At 45.6% G+C, this 11,608-nt stretch overlaps 2 long non-coding RNA genes across 3 annotated transcripts; one reads left to right on the top strand and one right to left on the bottom strand.

Moving 5' to 3' along the window:
- Positions 1-7,061: 7,061 nt before the first annotated feature.
- LOC130272672 (uncharacterized) lies at positions 7,062-9,299 on the bottom strand. The gene is made up of 6 exons (XR_008843681.1): positions 9,167-9,299; positions 8,732-8,849; positions 8,465-8,627; positions 8,154-8,277; positions 7,806-8,038; positions 7,062-7,420 (listed from the first exon to the last, which is right to left on the bottom strand). It is a non-coding gene; the product is annotated as an uncharacterized LOC130272672 (long non-coding RNA).
- Positions 9,300-9,413: 114 nt separating this feature from the next.
- LOC130272671 (uncharacterized) lies at positions 9,414-11,161 on the top strand. 2 transcript variants are annotated; one of them, XR_008843679.1, is made up of 4 exons: positions 9,414-9,544; positions 9,732-9,855; positions 10,590-10,735; positions 11,028-11,161. It is a non-coding gene; the product is annotated as an uncharacterized LOC130272671 (long non-coding RNA). The 2 variants fall into 2 exon arrangements; XR_008843680.1 differs by lacking the exons at positions 10,590-10,735; positions 11,028-11,161 and adding an exon at positions 9,971-10,099.
- The last annotated feature ends 447 nt before the right edge of the window (positions 11,162-11,608 follow it).

Here is an 11,608-nt window from a genome sequence, read left to right as displayed (position 1 = left end):
CTTGATGGACGTATGTCTTTTTTCAACCATACTAACTATGTAACTATGTAACTATGTAACTTCAGCCAATTAAACCAGCTTTACGGTCTGTGTTTTCAGCTTTCCATCTCAGGTAAATTCTCTAACACTTAACTGAACATATCTGAAAAGCCTTCGTCTCCTGGGCCTAAAATGGAAGCATGGTTAGGTTTGGTTTTTTTCACTTCATGAAGCACAGCCTCGAAGGATGTGATGTGTAAGCAAAGGAAACATATTTTACTGTGCCAGTGTTTGTGGAGAGTACAGGGGAGTCAGCTATACCAGTGTAAAGCTGGGTTCACACTACGTTTTGTAACTACGGTTTCCGTATACGGCTGGGAGGAGGGGGGCGGGGCTTAATCGCGGCGCCCGCACTCAGCCGTATAGGGGAACCGTATTTAATGTATGTCTATGAGCCGACCGGAGTGAACCGCAGCCTCCGGTCGGCTGCTTTTTTGGCCGTATGCGGTTTCCCGACCGCAGGCAAAAACGTGGTCGACCGCATTTTTGCCTACGGTCGGGAAAGCCCATACAGCCGAAAAAGCAGCCGACTGGAGGCTGTAGTTCACTCCGGTCGGCTCATAGTAATGCATCAAATAAGGTTCCCCTATATGGCTGAGTGCGGGCACCGCGATTAAGCCCCGCCCCCTCCTCCCAGCCGTATACGGGAACCGTAGTGTGAACCCAGCCTCACACATGTATAGAATATCAAAAGCATAAACAATAATAATAATATGTTCAATATCATTATTATATCACAAGACTTCACAACAATTTTTAAAAACACTTAAAATCATAAAAAGGAAACATTGGCAAGAGGGGAATTAGCCATACTCGCCACCCACTACAATTAACCTTCCCAACAAATAACAATAATACCAATGCATAAAGTCTCTGAAAAACAAAATAAAAGGTTCATGTAGCAGGTGGCGCAGAGTAAATTAATACCTTGACCATTAAATGTATTCAAACATTAGTATGCAATATACCGTACATACAAGCATAAATACACATAAATAAGCAGAAAAACAGCCAGATAGACCAACAAAAACCTCCCTATAACACATATTTACAAATAAAACATTACAAATTAGAAGGAGGGCAACTCATAGTTGCTGTATGGTATGAGACACATCCCCCTCCCATTATATAATGTAGAGTGGATGACCTGTTGGATGGCTTATTGATGGTCAATGCAGTTACCATGTTATGGGAAGGTCTCTGTGTGACATCTGAGCCCCTGATGTGTTTGTATACACTTTAAACTTTGCAGCTTGCTCCCCATCTCTGTGAGCTACTAATATCTATTCACATACACGTTAACCTATGCAGCCAGCTCTCTATTCCTCTAGCATCTGTTATACCTGTGTTTTCATTGTGATAATACACAACGTACACCTGGGCTTTTGTTTTTGGGCCACATTGGGTGGACAGCATCATGTAGAGCAGCCCATGTCTATGTAGAATCCTTAAAGGGGTACTCCAATGAAAAACATTTTTTTTTAATCAACTGGTGCCAGAAAGTTAAACAGATTTGTAAATTACTGCTGCTCTATTCTTCACAGGAAGTTCTTTTCTTTTTAAATTTATTTTCTGTCTGACCACAGTGTTCTCTGCTGACACCTCTGTCTTTCTCAGGAACTGTCAAGAGCAGGATAGGTTTGATATGGGGATTTGCTCATACTCTGGACAGTTCCTGAGACAGACAGAGGTGGAGCTATACAGCAGCTGATAAGTACTGAAAGGGTTAAGATTTTTTAATAGAAGTAATTTACAATCTTTATTAACTTTCTAGCACCAGTTAATTTTCTAGTACCGGTCTGTCTATCAATGTACCTAATGCCAGCAAAACTCGCCATTTGGACTTCGTGATTTGTGTATTTTAGTGGTTTTAAGGGTGTGTTCACACGCTCTTTGTTTTTGCGGGTTTTCCGCTGCGTATTTGAAAGGGTGCGGGCTCTTCTCAGCTGTCCATAGCAGATTTTCCGCAGTGGAATTTACACTGCGGAAAATACGCCGCAGTCCCTACTGACTTCAATAGGGCTTGCGGCGGATTTTCCGCAGCGTAAATTCCTCCGTGGAAAATCTGCTATGGACAGCTGAGAAGAGCCCGCACCCTTTCAAATACGCAGCGGAAAACCCGCAAAAACAAAGAGCGTGTGAACGCACCCTAAGGCAGCACTGCATTTTCTGCTGGGTGAAGCAAGTGGCATTCAATTAGGATTTTTTTTACTATATTTATTTTTTTCTCTCACCAAAAACAATGAGGCCAAATATGGAAAAAATTCATATACTTTATTGAAAGAACAATAAAAACTTATGTTAAAAAATTACATAACAATAATGAATCGGTGGTCATGCAACACACACTGCAAAAGAATGATGAGAATGTCCCGTACGACTAAACAGAATGTACAAAATACAAAAGGTCTCATTCAAAATGGTGGCGTACCATATGGAATATGTCAATATGCAAATACATAACATGTATAAGAAATGAGACTATGAGAAACAAGAATCGAATACAAAGAAAGGAAGGGCAGGGTAAACAAAGAATGGAAAAAGCAAACAAATTCTGGTCATGCACCCTATCCTGGGACAGCTCACCTACCCCGAACGCGTTTTCGCTTGCCGCTTCGTCAGGGGGCGTGTCTCAGGTCAGAGGAAGTGATGTATAAATAGATAGAGGGAGCCAATCCGTAGTGCCATAACAAAAAAGGAGGCCAGGATACAGGTGAAAATTATTAGTGTCACAGTCCTGCGTTCTACTATATATCCTATGCGATACCTTATTGGTTGGTCATACTCCGTCAGTGCCGCGCGCATAGTATGAGTCCTGGTCAATAAGATCCGGAAATGGGGAAGAGGATCACAACGAGGTCTGGAGGTATCACGTGACACTAAGTCACGTGATCCCCCAGCGCCGGATCAAAAAGAGATAGAAAGGAATGCTGCATCAGAACGAGGTCTGGAGATGTCACATGACATCAGGGAATCAGAATAGGACCAGGGGATCAGTTCGAGACTGAGCTTGGTCACATGATCGCAAGTAATGCGATGCGATCAAGTCCCGCCCCTTAGTGATCGATATAAACATAAGAATAAAAAAGCCCATGACAACACTCGGGCAGCACAAGCCGGCACAAAATTACATATAGGACAGACATACAAAACATACAACATAAAACACCACAGTGATAAACCGTGCAAACAGGAAACTTACCCTCCACCACAAAAAAGTGAAAGCGTGATTGAAAACTGTGGAAAAAAGTGAAAAAGAAGAATAATACATGGTGGTAATAAATCCGTAATATACAATTCATAATAAATATTATTATATATGGACATAGTGACAAAAATTAATAATAAAAAACTAAAATCAACGTGAATATCAGTGGAGATTTATGACAAAATGTGAGTGAAATATATAAAAAGTGTATGTTAATGGTGATAATAGTATTTGATCAATGTGATCAAAAAAAGTGTAGAAAAAGTGTATAAAATAAGAGTGATAGAACGTAACTATACTAGTAAAAACAAATCATTAAACACTATTATTAAAAAATATATAATTAGATACATAATATTATAAAAATGACCATGAACAGTTAAATATTTTAAAGTGCATATGTGTTGATTATACAATTAAAAAAGTGCAAGTATGACCCCAGGCGACTGTCACGATGCCGGCTGGCAGGTAGTGGATCCTCTGTGCCAGAGAGGGATAGCGAGGACCGTGCTAGTGGACCGGTTCTAAGACACTACTGGTTTTCACCAGAGCCCGCCGCAAAGCGGGATGGTCTTGCTGCGGCGGTAGTGACCAGGTCGTAACCACTAGCAACGGCTCACCTCTCTGGCTGCTGAAGATGCTGATGATGCTGAAGAAAGGCGAGGTACAAGGGAGTAGGCAGAAGCAAGGTCGGACGTAGCAGAAGGTCGAGGCAGGCAGCAAGGATCGTAGTCAGGGGCAACGGCAGGAGGTCAGGAACACGGGCTAGGAACAGACAAGGGAACGCTTTCACTAGGCACTGAGGCAACAAGATCCGGCAAGGGAGTGCAAGGGAAGTGAGGTAATATAGGGAAGTGCACAGGTGATCACACTAATAGGTAATTGGAAGATTGGGCCAGGCACCAACATTGGTGCACTGGCCCTTTAAATTGCAGAGACCCGGCGCGCGCGCGCCCTAGGGAGCGGGGCCGCGCGCGCCGGGACAGGACCGACGGAGAGCGAGTCAGGTACGGGGACCGGGGTGCGCATCGCGAGCGGGCGCCACCCGCATCGCGAATCGCACCCCGGCAGGAGGCGGGACCGCAGCGCACCCGGTCAGTGGATCTGACCGGGGCGCTGCAGCAACGGGGATGAGGCGAGCGCTCCGGGGAGGAACGGGGACCCGGAGCGCTCGGCGTAACAGTACCCCCCCCCTTGGGTCTCCCCCTCTTCTTGGGGCCAAAGAACCTGAGGAAAAAAAAGTCAATTTTTCCGTGAAGAGGTCCGATGCACATTAGGAGGGGTTCTGTGCGGAAACGCATGAGACTGGTCACAGGGACGTAGAACCTGTTGATAAGAGAGGCCAAAAAAAATTTTCCTGCAGATCCGGAATCCAAGGGGACCATAGTAGAGAAGGAGAAGGTAGAGGCAGATATCCGCACAGACACAGTAAGGCGTGGAGAAGCAGAGTTGACATCAAGAACTGTGTCACCTTTGTGCGGAGTCAGCGTACGTCTTTCCAGGCGGGGAGGACGGATAGGACAATCCTTCAGGAAGTGTTCGGTACTGGCATAGTACAAGCAAAGATTCTCCATGCGGCGTCGTGTCCTCTCTTGAGGTGTCAAGCGAGACCGGTCAACTTGCATAGCCTCCGCGGCGGGAAGCACAGGAACGGATTGCAGAGGACCAGAGGAGAGAGGAGCCGGGGAGAAAAAACGCTTCGTGCGAACAAAGTCCATATCCAGGCGGAGCTCCAGACGCCATCCGGAAGAAGGCATGTCAATGCGAGTGGCAAGATGAATGAGTTCATGTAGGTCAGCAGGAGTCTCTCGTGCGGCCAGAACATCTTTAATGTTGCTGGATAGGCCTTTTTTAAAGGTCGCGCAGAGAACCTCACTATTCCAGGACAACTCGTAAGCAAGAGCACGGAACTGAATGGCGTACTCGCCAATGGAAGAAACACCCTGTTCCAGGTTCAGTAGGGCAATCTCGGCAGAAGAAGTTCGGGCAGGCTCCTCGAAGACACCACGGACCTCAGCGAAGAAGGACTGGACTGTGGCTGTGGCAGAATCATTGCGGTCCCCATCAAACTTGTCCGGCAGGGACAAGCAGGGGTTAGGAACGGCCGGTTGCTGCGGAGGAGTTGCAGGAGCCGGCGGAGGAGATGGTTGTTGCAGCTGTAGCTGTGACTGAAGTTGCTGTATCTGCGGCAGCAGCTGCTGTGACTGAAGTTGCTGTATCTGCGGCAGCAGCTGCTGTAACTGTGAGTGAAGACGCTGTGTCTCGGAGATCAAGTATGCCAGCTGTTGATCTCGTTGGGCGATCTTTCCGCCAAATTTGTCCGGCAGGGACAAGCAGGGGTTAGGAACGGTCGGTTGCTGCGGAGGAGTTGCAGGAGCCGGCGGCGGAGAAGGTAGTTGCAGCTGTAGCTGTTGCTGTATCTGCGGCTGCAGCTGCTGTATCCGTGACTGAATACGCAGTGCCTCGGAGGTCAAGTATGCCAGCTGTTGATCTCGTTGCGCTATCTGTTGCGACTGCTGGGCGATCTGACGAGCTTGCTGGGCGACCAGCGTAGGGAGGTCAGCGACAACTGGCAGAGGAACTTCAGCGGGATCCATGGCCGGATCTACTGTCACGATGCCGGCTGGCAGGTAGTGGATCCTCTGTGCCAGAGAGGGATAGCGAGGACCGTGCTAGTGGACCGGTTCTAAGACACTACTGGTTTTCACCAGAGCCCGCCGCAAAGCGGGATGGTCTTGCTGCGGCGGTAGTGACCAGGTCGTAACCACTAGCAACGGCTCACCTCTCTGGCTGCTGAAGATGCTGATGATGCTGAAGAAAGGCGAGGTACAAGGGAGTAGGCAGAAGCAAGGTCGGACGTAGCAGAAGGTCGAGGCAGGCAGCAAGGATCGTAGTCACTGTCACGATGCCGGCTGGCAGGTAGTGGATCCTCTGTGCCAGAGAGGGATAGCGAGGACCGTGCTAGTGGACCGGTTCTAAGACACTACTGGTTTTCACCAGAGCCCGCCGCAAAGCGGGATGGTCTTGCTGCGGCGGTAGTGACCAGGTCGTAACCACTAGCAACGGCTCACCTCTCTGGCTGCTGAAGATGCTGATGATGCTGAAGAAAGGCGAGGTACAAGGGAGTAGGCAGAAGCAAGGTCGGACGTAGCAGAAGGTCGAGGCAGGCAGCAAGGATCGTAGTCAGGGGCAACGGCAGGAGGTCAGGAACACGGGCTAGGAACAGACAAGGGAACGCTTTCACTAGGCACTGAGGCAACAAGATCCGGCAAGGGAGTGCAAGGGAAGTGAGGTAATATAGGGAAGTGCACAGGTGATCACACTAATAGGTAATTGGAAGATTGGGCCAGGCACCAACATTGGTGCACTGGCCCTTTAAATTGCAGAGACCCGGCGCGCGCGCGCCCTAGGGAGCGGGGCCGCGCGCGCCGGGACAGGACCGACGGAGAGCGAGTCAGGTACGGGGACCGGGGTGCGCATCGCGAGCGGGCGCCACCCGCATCGCGAATCGCACCCCGGCAGGAGGCGGGACCGCAGCGCACCCGGTCAGTGGATCTGACCGGGGCGCTGCAGCAACGGGGATGAGGCGAGCGCTCCGGGGAGGAACGGGGACCCGGAGCGCTCGGCGTAACAGCGACAGGGTAGAACTGTCCCCAGATAAGGTGCATGAACAATGACCTAATCCATTAAAGTACAACTTTAAATTGGCATGTAGACGCGGAATAGCTCCCAAACCTAAAAAGACAAAGAAAAAAAGGGGAAAGAAGAAAGAAAAAAGAGAGAAAGAAAAATATGATTAAAATCAATTAAAAGAACCAATGATAAAATCAACTAACCAAAAAGAGACACCTAACCAAGAACTAACACGAAATCCAAACTATAAAAATGGTGCAAAGCTAACATAATCGTTAAGGCCGTGGGGGTAGATGGTTTTGAGGCGGTGAATCCATCTCATTTCTAGTTGGGCTAATTTGATCTTCCAATTGCCTCCTCTACTCCCAATAAAAATGTGATCAATGCCCCTTACCATCAGACCTCGAGGGTCACAATTGTGGTGGAGCTTGAAATGTCGTGGAACTGTTGTGAGCCTTCGTAGATCCGATTCTTCGTTTGCCGCCAATATACTCAAGACGTGTTCCCTTGTTCTTTTCTTCAACTCTCTCGTCGTCATCCCTATATAGATAGAACCACAGGGGCAGGTAGCATGATAGATCACACCGATCGTATTACATGAGATGTGATGGGTAATTTTAAAACTCCTAGTTCCATCTGAATTCCGAAACTCTGTATCTCTACAAATGTTGGGGCATGCCACACAGTTGCCACATGGATAACACCCCCACTTTTGTTTCTTAGCAGTAAATGGTGAGGGCGTCTTCTGCCTATAATGACTAGTCACCAAAATATCCTTCAAATTAGGGGACCTACGAAAAGTAAGGGATGGATTCTCAGAAATATATAATTGTAAAACCGGATCCAATGTAAGGATTTGCCAATACTTGGCCAAAATGTCCCGTACTTGTGGTATCTGGCTATGATAGGTTGTGATGAGCCTCACCTGGTTATCACCATCTTTCTTAGGTTTTGATTGCAGAAGACTCTCGCGTTTAGTATGTTTGGCCCTTAAATATGCCCTCAAGATCCAATTTTCCTGGTACCCCCGTTCTCGGAATCGCTCCCAGAGTTCACATGCCCTTGCTTCGAATCCCTCATCTGTTGAACAGATTCTCCTTAGTCTCAAAAATTGTCCCATAGGGATCCCTCTGATGAGACTACGAGGGTGCGATGATTCTGCGTGAAGGAGAGAATTGGTAGCAGTTGGTTTCCTAAAAAGGTCCGACTGAACCAATCCGTCCTCATCAACTGAAAACGAGACATCCAAGAAGTCCATCTTGTGGCGACCTACCTTGTATGTCAACTTGATGTTTAAGTCATTTGAGTTAAGGTGGCTCATGAATGTTCTCAATTCGTCCTCGGTTCCTTTCCAGATGAAGATCACGTCATCAATATATCTGGCCCATGCTTCGACCCTATGGATAAAAGGGGGTGGATCGGTAAGAAATATGCTCCTTTCCCATGCTCCAAGAAACAAGTTGGCATAGGCGGGCGCACAGGCCGCGCCCATAGCGGTGCCACGCATTTGTAGGTAGAACTTCTCTTTAAATAAGAAGAAGTTGTGGGTCAGGGCAAATCTTAGTAACTTCAATAGGAACTCACCTTGATTTTCATCCATTCCGGACATGAGCAGGAACGCCTGTGTAGCTCTGAGGCCATCCTCGTGATGTATAGATGTATACAGGGATTCCACGTCACAGGTAACGATCCACATATCAGAATCCAGATGTAATAATTCCATCCTGCGAAGAGCATCTGTTGTGTCCTTCAAAAAAGAAGGTAAGGTCTCAACAATATTTTTTAGATTGTAATCCAGTAGTTTACAGATGGGTTCGCACAGGCTATTACAGCCCGAGACAATGGGCCTACCTGGTGGTGTAGAGGCTTGTTTGTGAACTTTAGGAAGTAAGTAAAATGTTGAAATAGTGGGATTCTCAATGAGTAAACAATTCTTTTCTTTTGTTGAGATGATGCCGTCAGAGACCGCCTGGGAAAGTAAAGATAATAGTTCACCTTTAAATTTAGTCAGAGGGTTGAAGGTTAGACGTTGGTAACAGCTAGTGTCTCTCAGTTGTCTATAAGCCTCCTTTTCATATAATGCGGATGGCCAGATGACAATATTGCCCCCCTTATCGGAGGGCTTGATAACAACATCTTTAATATTTCTCAATTGTTCAATAGCTAGCCGTTCAGCTCTAGGGCAGTTATTAAAGCCCCCTTTAGGGGATAATGTCTCCAAATCTCTTGAAACCAATTGCACGAACAAATCCACATTGGGTGATGTAGAGATGGGGGGGAACTTACGTGATTTCGGGAGAAGTGACTTAGGAAACCAATCCTTAATAGTTGGAGCCACTTCCTCCGTTAGTTCCTCAAGTGCCTGTAATGCCATCATCTCGTCTCTAGTCGTACAGAAAGATGCGTCGGTTTGGTGATGGAAAATCTTCTTATAGTTCAATTTTCTTGCAAATAAATGTATGTCCTTAATGATCTCGAACTGGTCACCTTCTTTTTTGAAGGACACAACAGATGCTCTTCGCAGGATGGAATTATTACATCTGGATTCTGATATGTGGATCGTTACCTGTGACGTGGAATCCCTGTATACATCTATACATCACGAGGATGGCCTCAGAGCTACACAGGCGTTCCTGCTCATGTCCGGAATGGATGAAAATCAAGGTGAGTTCCTATTGAAGTTACTAAGATTTGCCCTGACCCACAACTTCTTCTTATTTAAAGAGAAGTTCTACCTACAAATGCGTGGCACCGCTATGGGCGCGGCCTGTGCGCCCGCCTATGCCAACTTGTTTCTTGGAGCATGGGAAAGGAGCATATTTCTTACCGATCCACCCCCTTTTATCCATAGGGTCGAAGCATGGGCCAGATATATTGATGACGTGATCTTCATCTGGAAAGGAACCGAGGACGAATTGAGAACATTCATGAGCCACCTTAACTCAAATGACTTAAACATCAAGTTGACATACAAGGTAGGTCGCCACAAGATGGACTTCTTGGATGTCTCGTTTTCAGTTGATGAGGACGGATTGGTTCAGTCGGACCTTTTTAGGAAACCAACTGCTACCAATTCTCTCCTTCACGCAGAATCATCGCACCCTCGTAGTCTCATCAGAGGGATCCCTATGGGACAATTTTTGAGACTAAGGAGAATCTGTTCAACAGATGAGGGATTCGAAGCAAGGGCATGTGAACTCTGGGAGCGATTCCGAGAACGGGGGGTACCAGGAAAATTGGATCTTGAGGGCATATTTAAGGGCCAAACATACTAAACGCGAGAGTCTTCTGCAATCAAAACCTAAGAAAGATGGTGATAACCAGGTGAGGCTCATCACAACCTATCATAGCCAGATACCACAAGTACGGGACATTTTGGCCAAGTATTGGCAAATCCTTACATTGGATCCGGTTTTACAATTATATATTTCTGAGAATCCATCCCTTACTTTTCGTAGGTCCCCTAATTTGAAGGATATTTTGGTGACTAGTCATTATAGGCAGAAGACGCCCTCACCATTTACTGCTAAGAAACAAAAGTGGGGGTGTTATCCATGTGGCAACTGTGTGGCATGCCCCAACATTTGTAGAGATACAGAGTTTCGGAATTCAGATGGAACTAGGAGTTTTAAAATTACCCATCACATCTCATGTAATACGATCGGTGTGATCTATCATGCTACCTGCCCCTGTGGTTCTATCTATATAGGGATGACGACGAGAGAGTTGAAGAAAAGAACAAGGGAACACGTCTTGAGTATATTGGCGGCAAACGAAGAATCGGATCTACGAAGGCTCACAACAGTTCCACGACATTTCAAGCTCCACCACAATTGTGACCCTCGAGGTCTGATGGTAAGGGGCATTGATCACATTTTTATTGGGAGTAGAGGAGGCAATTGGAAGATCAAATTAGCCCAACTAGAAATGAGATGGATTCACCGCCTCAAAACCATCTACCCCCACGGCCTTAACGATTATGTTAGCTTTGCACCATTTTTATAGTTTGGATTTCGTGTTAGTTCTTGGTTAGGTGTCTCTTTTTGGTTAGTTGATTTTATCATTGGTTCTTTTAATTGATTTTAATCATATTTTTCTTTCTCTCTTTTTTCTTTCTTCTTTCCCCTTTTTTTCTTTGTCTTTTTAGGTTTGGGAGCTATTCCGCGTCTACATGCCAATTTAAAGTTGTACTTTAATGGATTAGGTCATTGTTCATGCACCTTATCTGGGGACAGTTCTACCCTGTCGCCTGGGGTCATACTTGCACTTTTTTAATTGTATAATCAACACATATGCACTTTAAAATATTTAACTGTTCATGGTCATTTTTATAATATTATGTATCTAATTATATATTTTTTAATAATAGTGTTTAATGATTTGTTTTTACTAGTATAGTTACGTTCTATCACTCTTATTTTATACACTTTTTCTACACTTTTTTTGATCACATTGATCAAATACTATTATCACCATTAACATACACTTTTTATATATTTCACTCACATTTTGTCATAAATCTCCACTGATATTCACGTTGATTTTAGTTTTTTATTATTAATTTTTGTCACTATGTCCATATATAATAATATTTATTATGAATTGTATATTACGGATTTATTACCACCATGTATTATTCTTCTTTTTCACTTTTTTCCACAGTTTTCAATCACGCTTTCACTTTTTTGTGGTGGAGGGTAAGTTTCCTGTTTGCACGGTTTATCACTG

This window comes from Hyla sarda, chromosome 5 (assembly GCF_029499605.1).
Source record: "Hyla sarda isolate aHylSar1 chromosome 5, aHylSar1.hap1, whole genome shotgun sequence".
Taxonomy (NCBI): domain Eukaryota; kingdom Metazoa; phylum Chordata; class Amphibia; order Anura; family Hylidae; genus Hyla; species Hyla sarda.
This window is presented reverse-complemented; position numbering and strand designations above follow the sequence as displayed.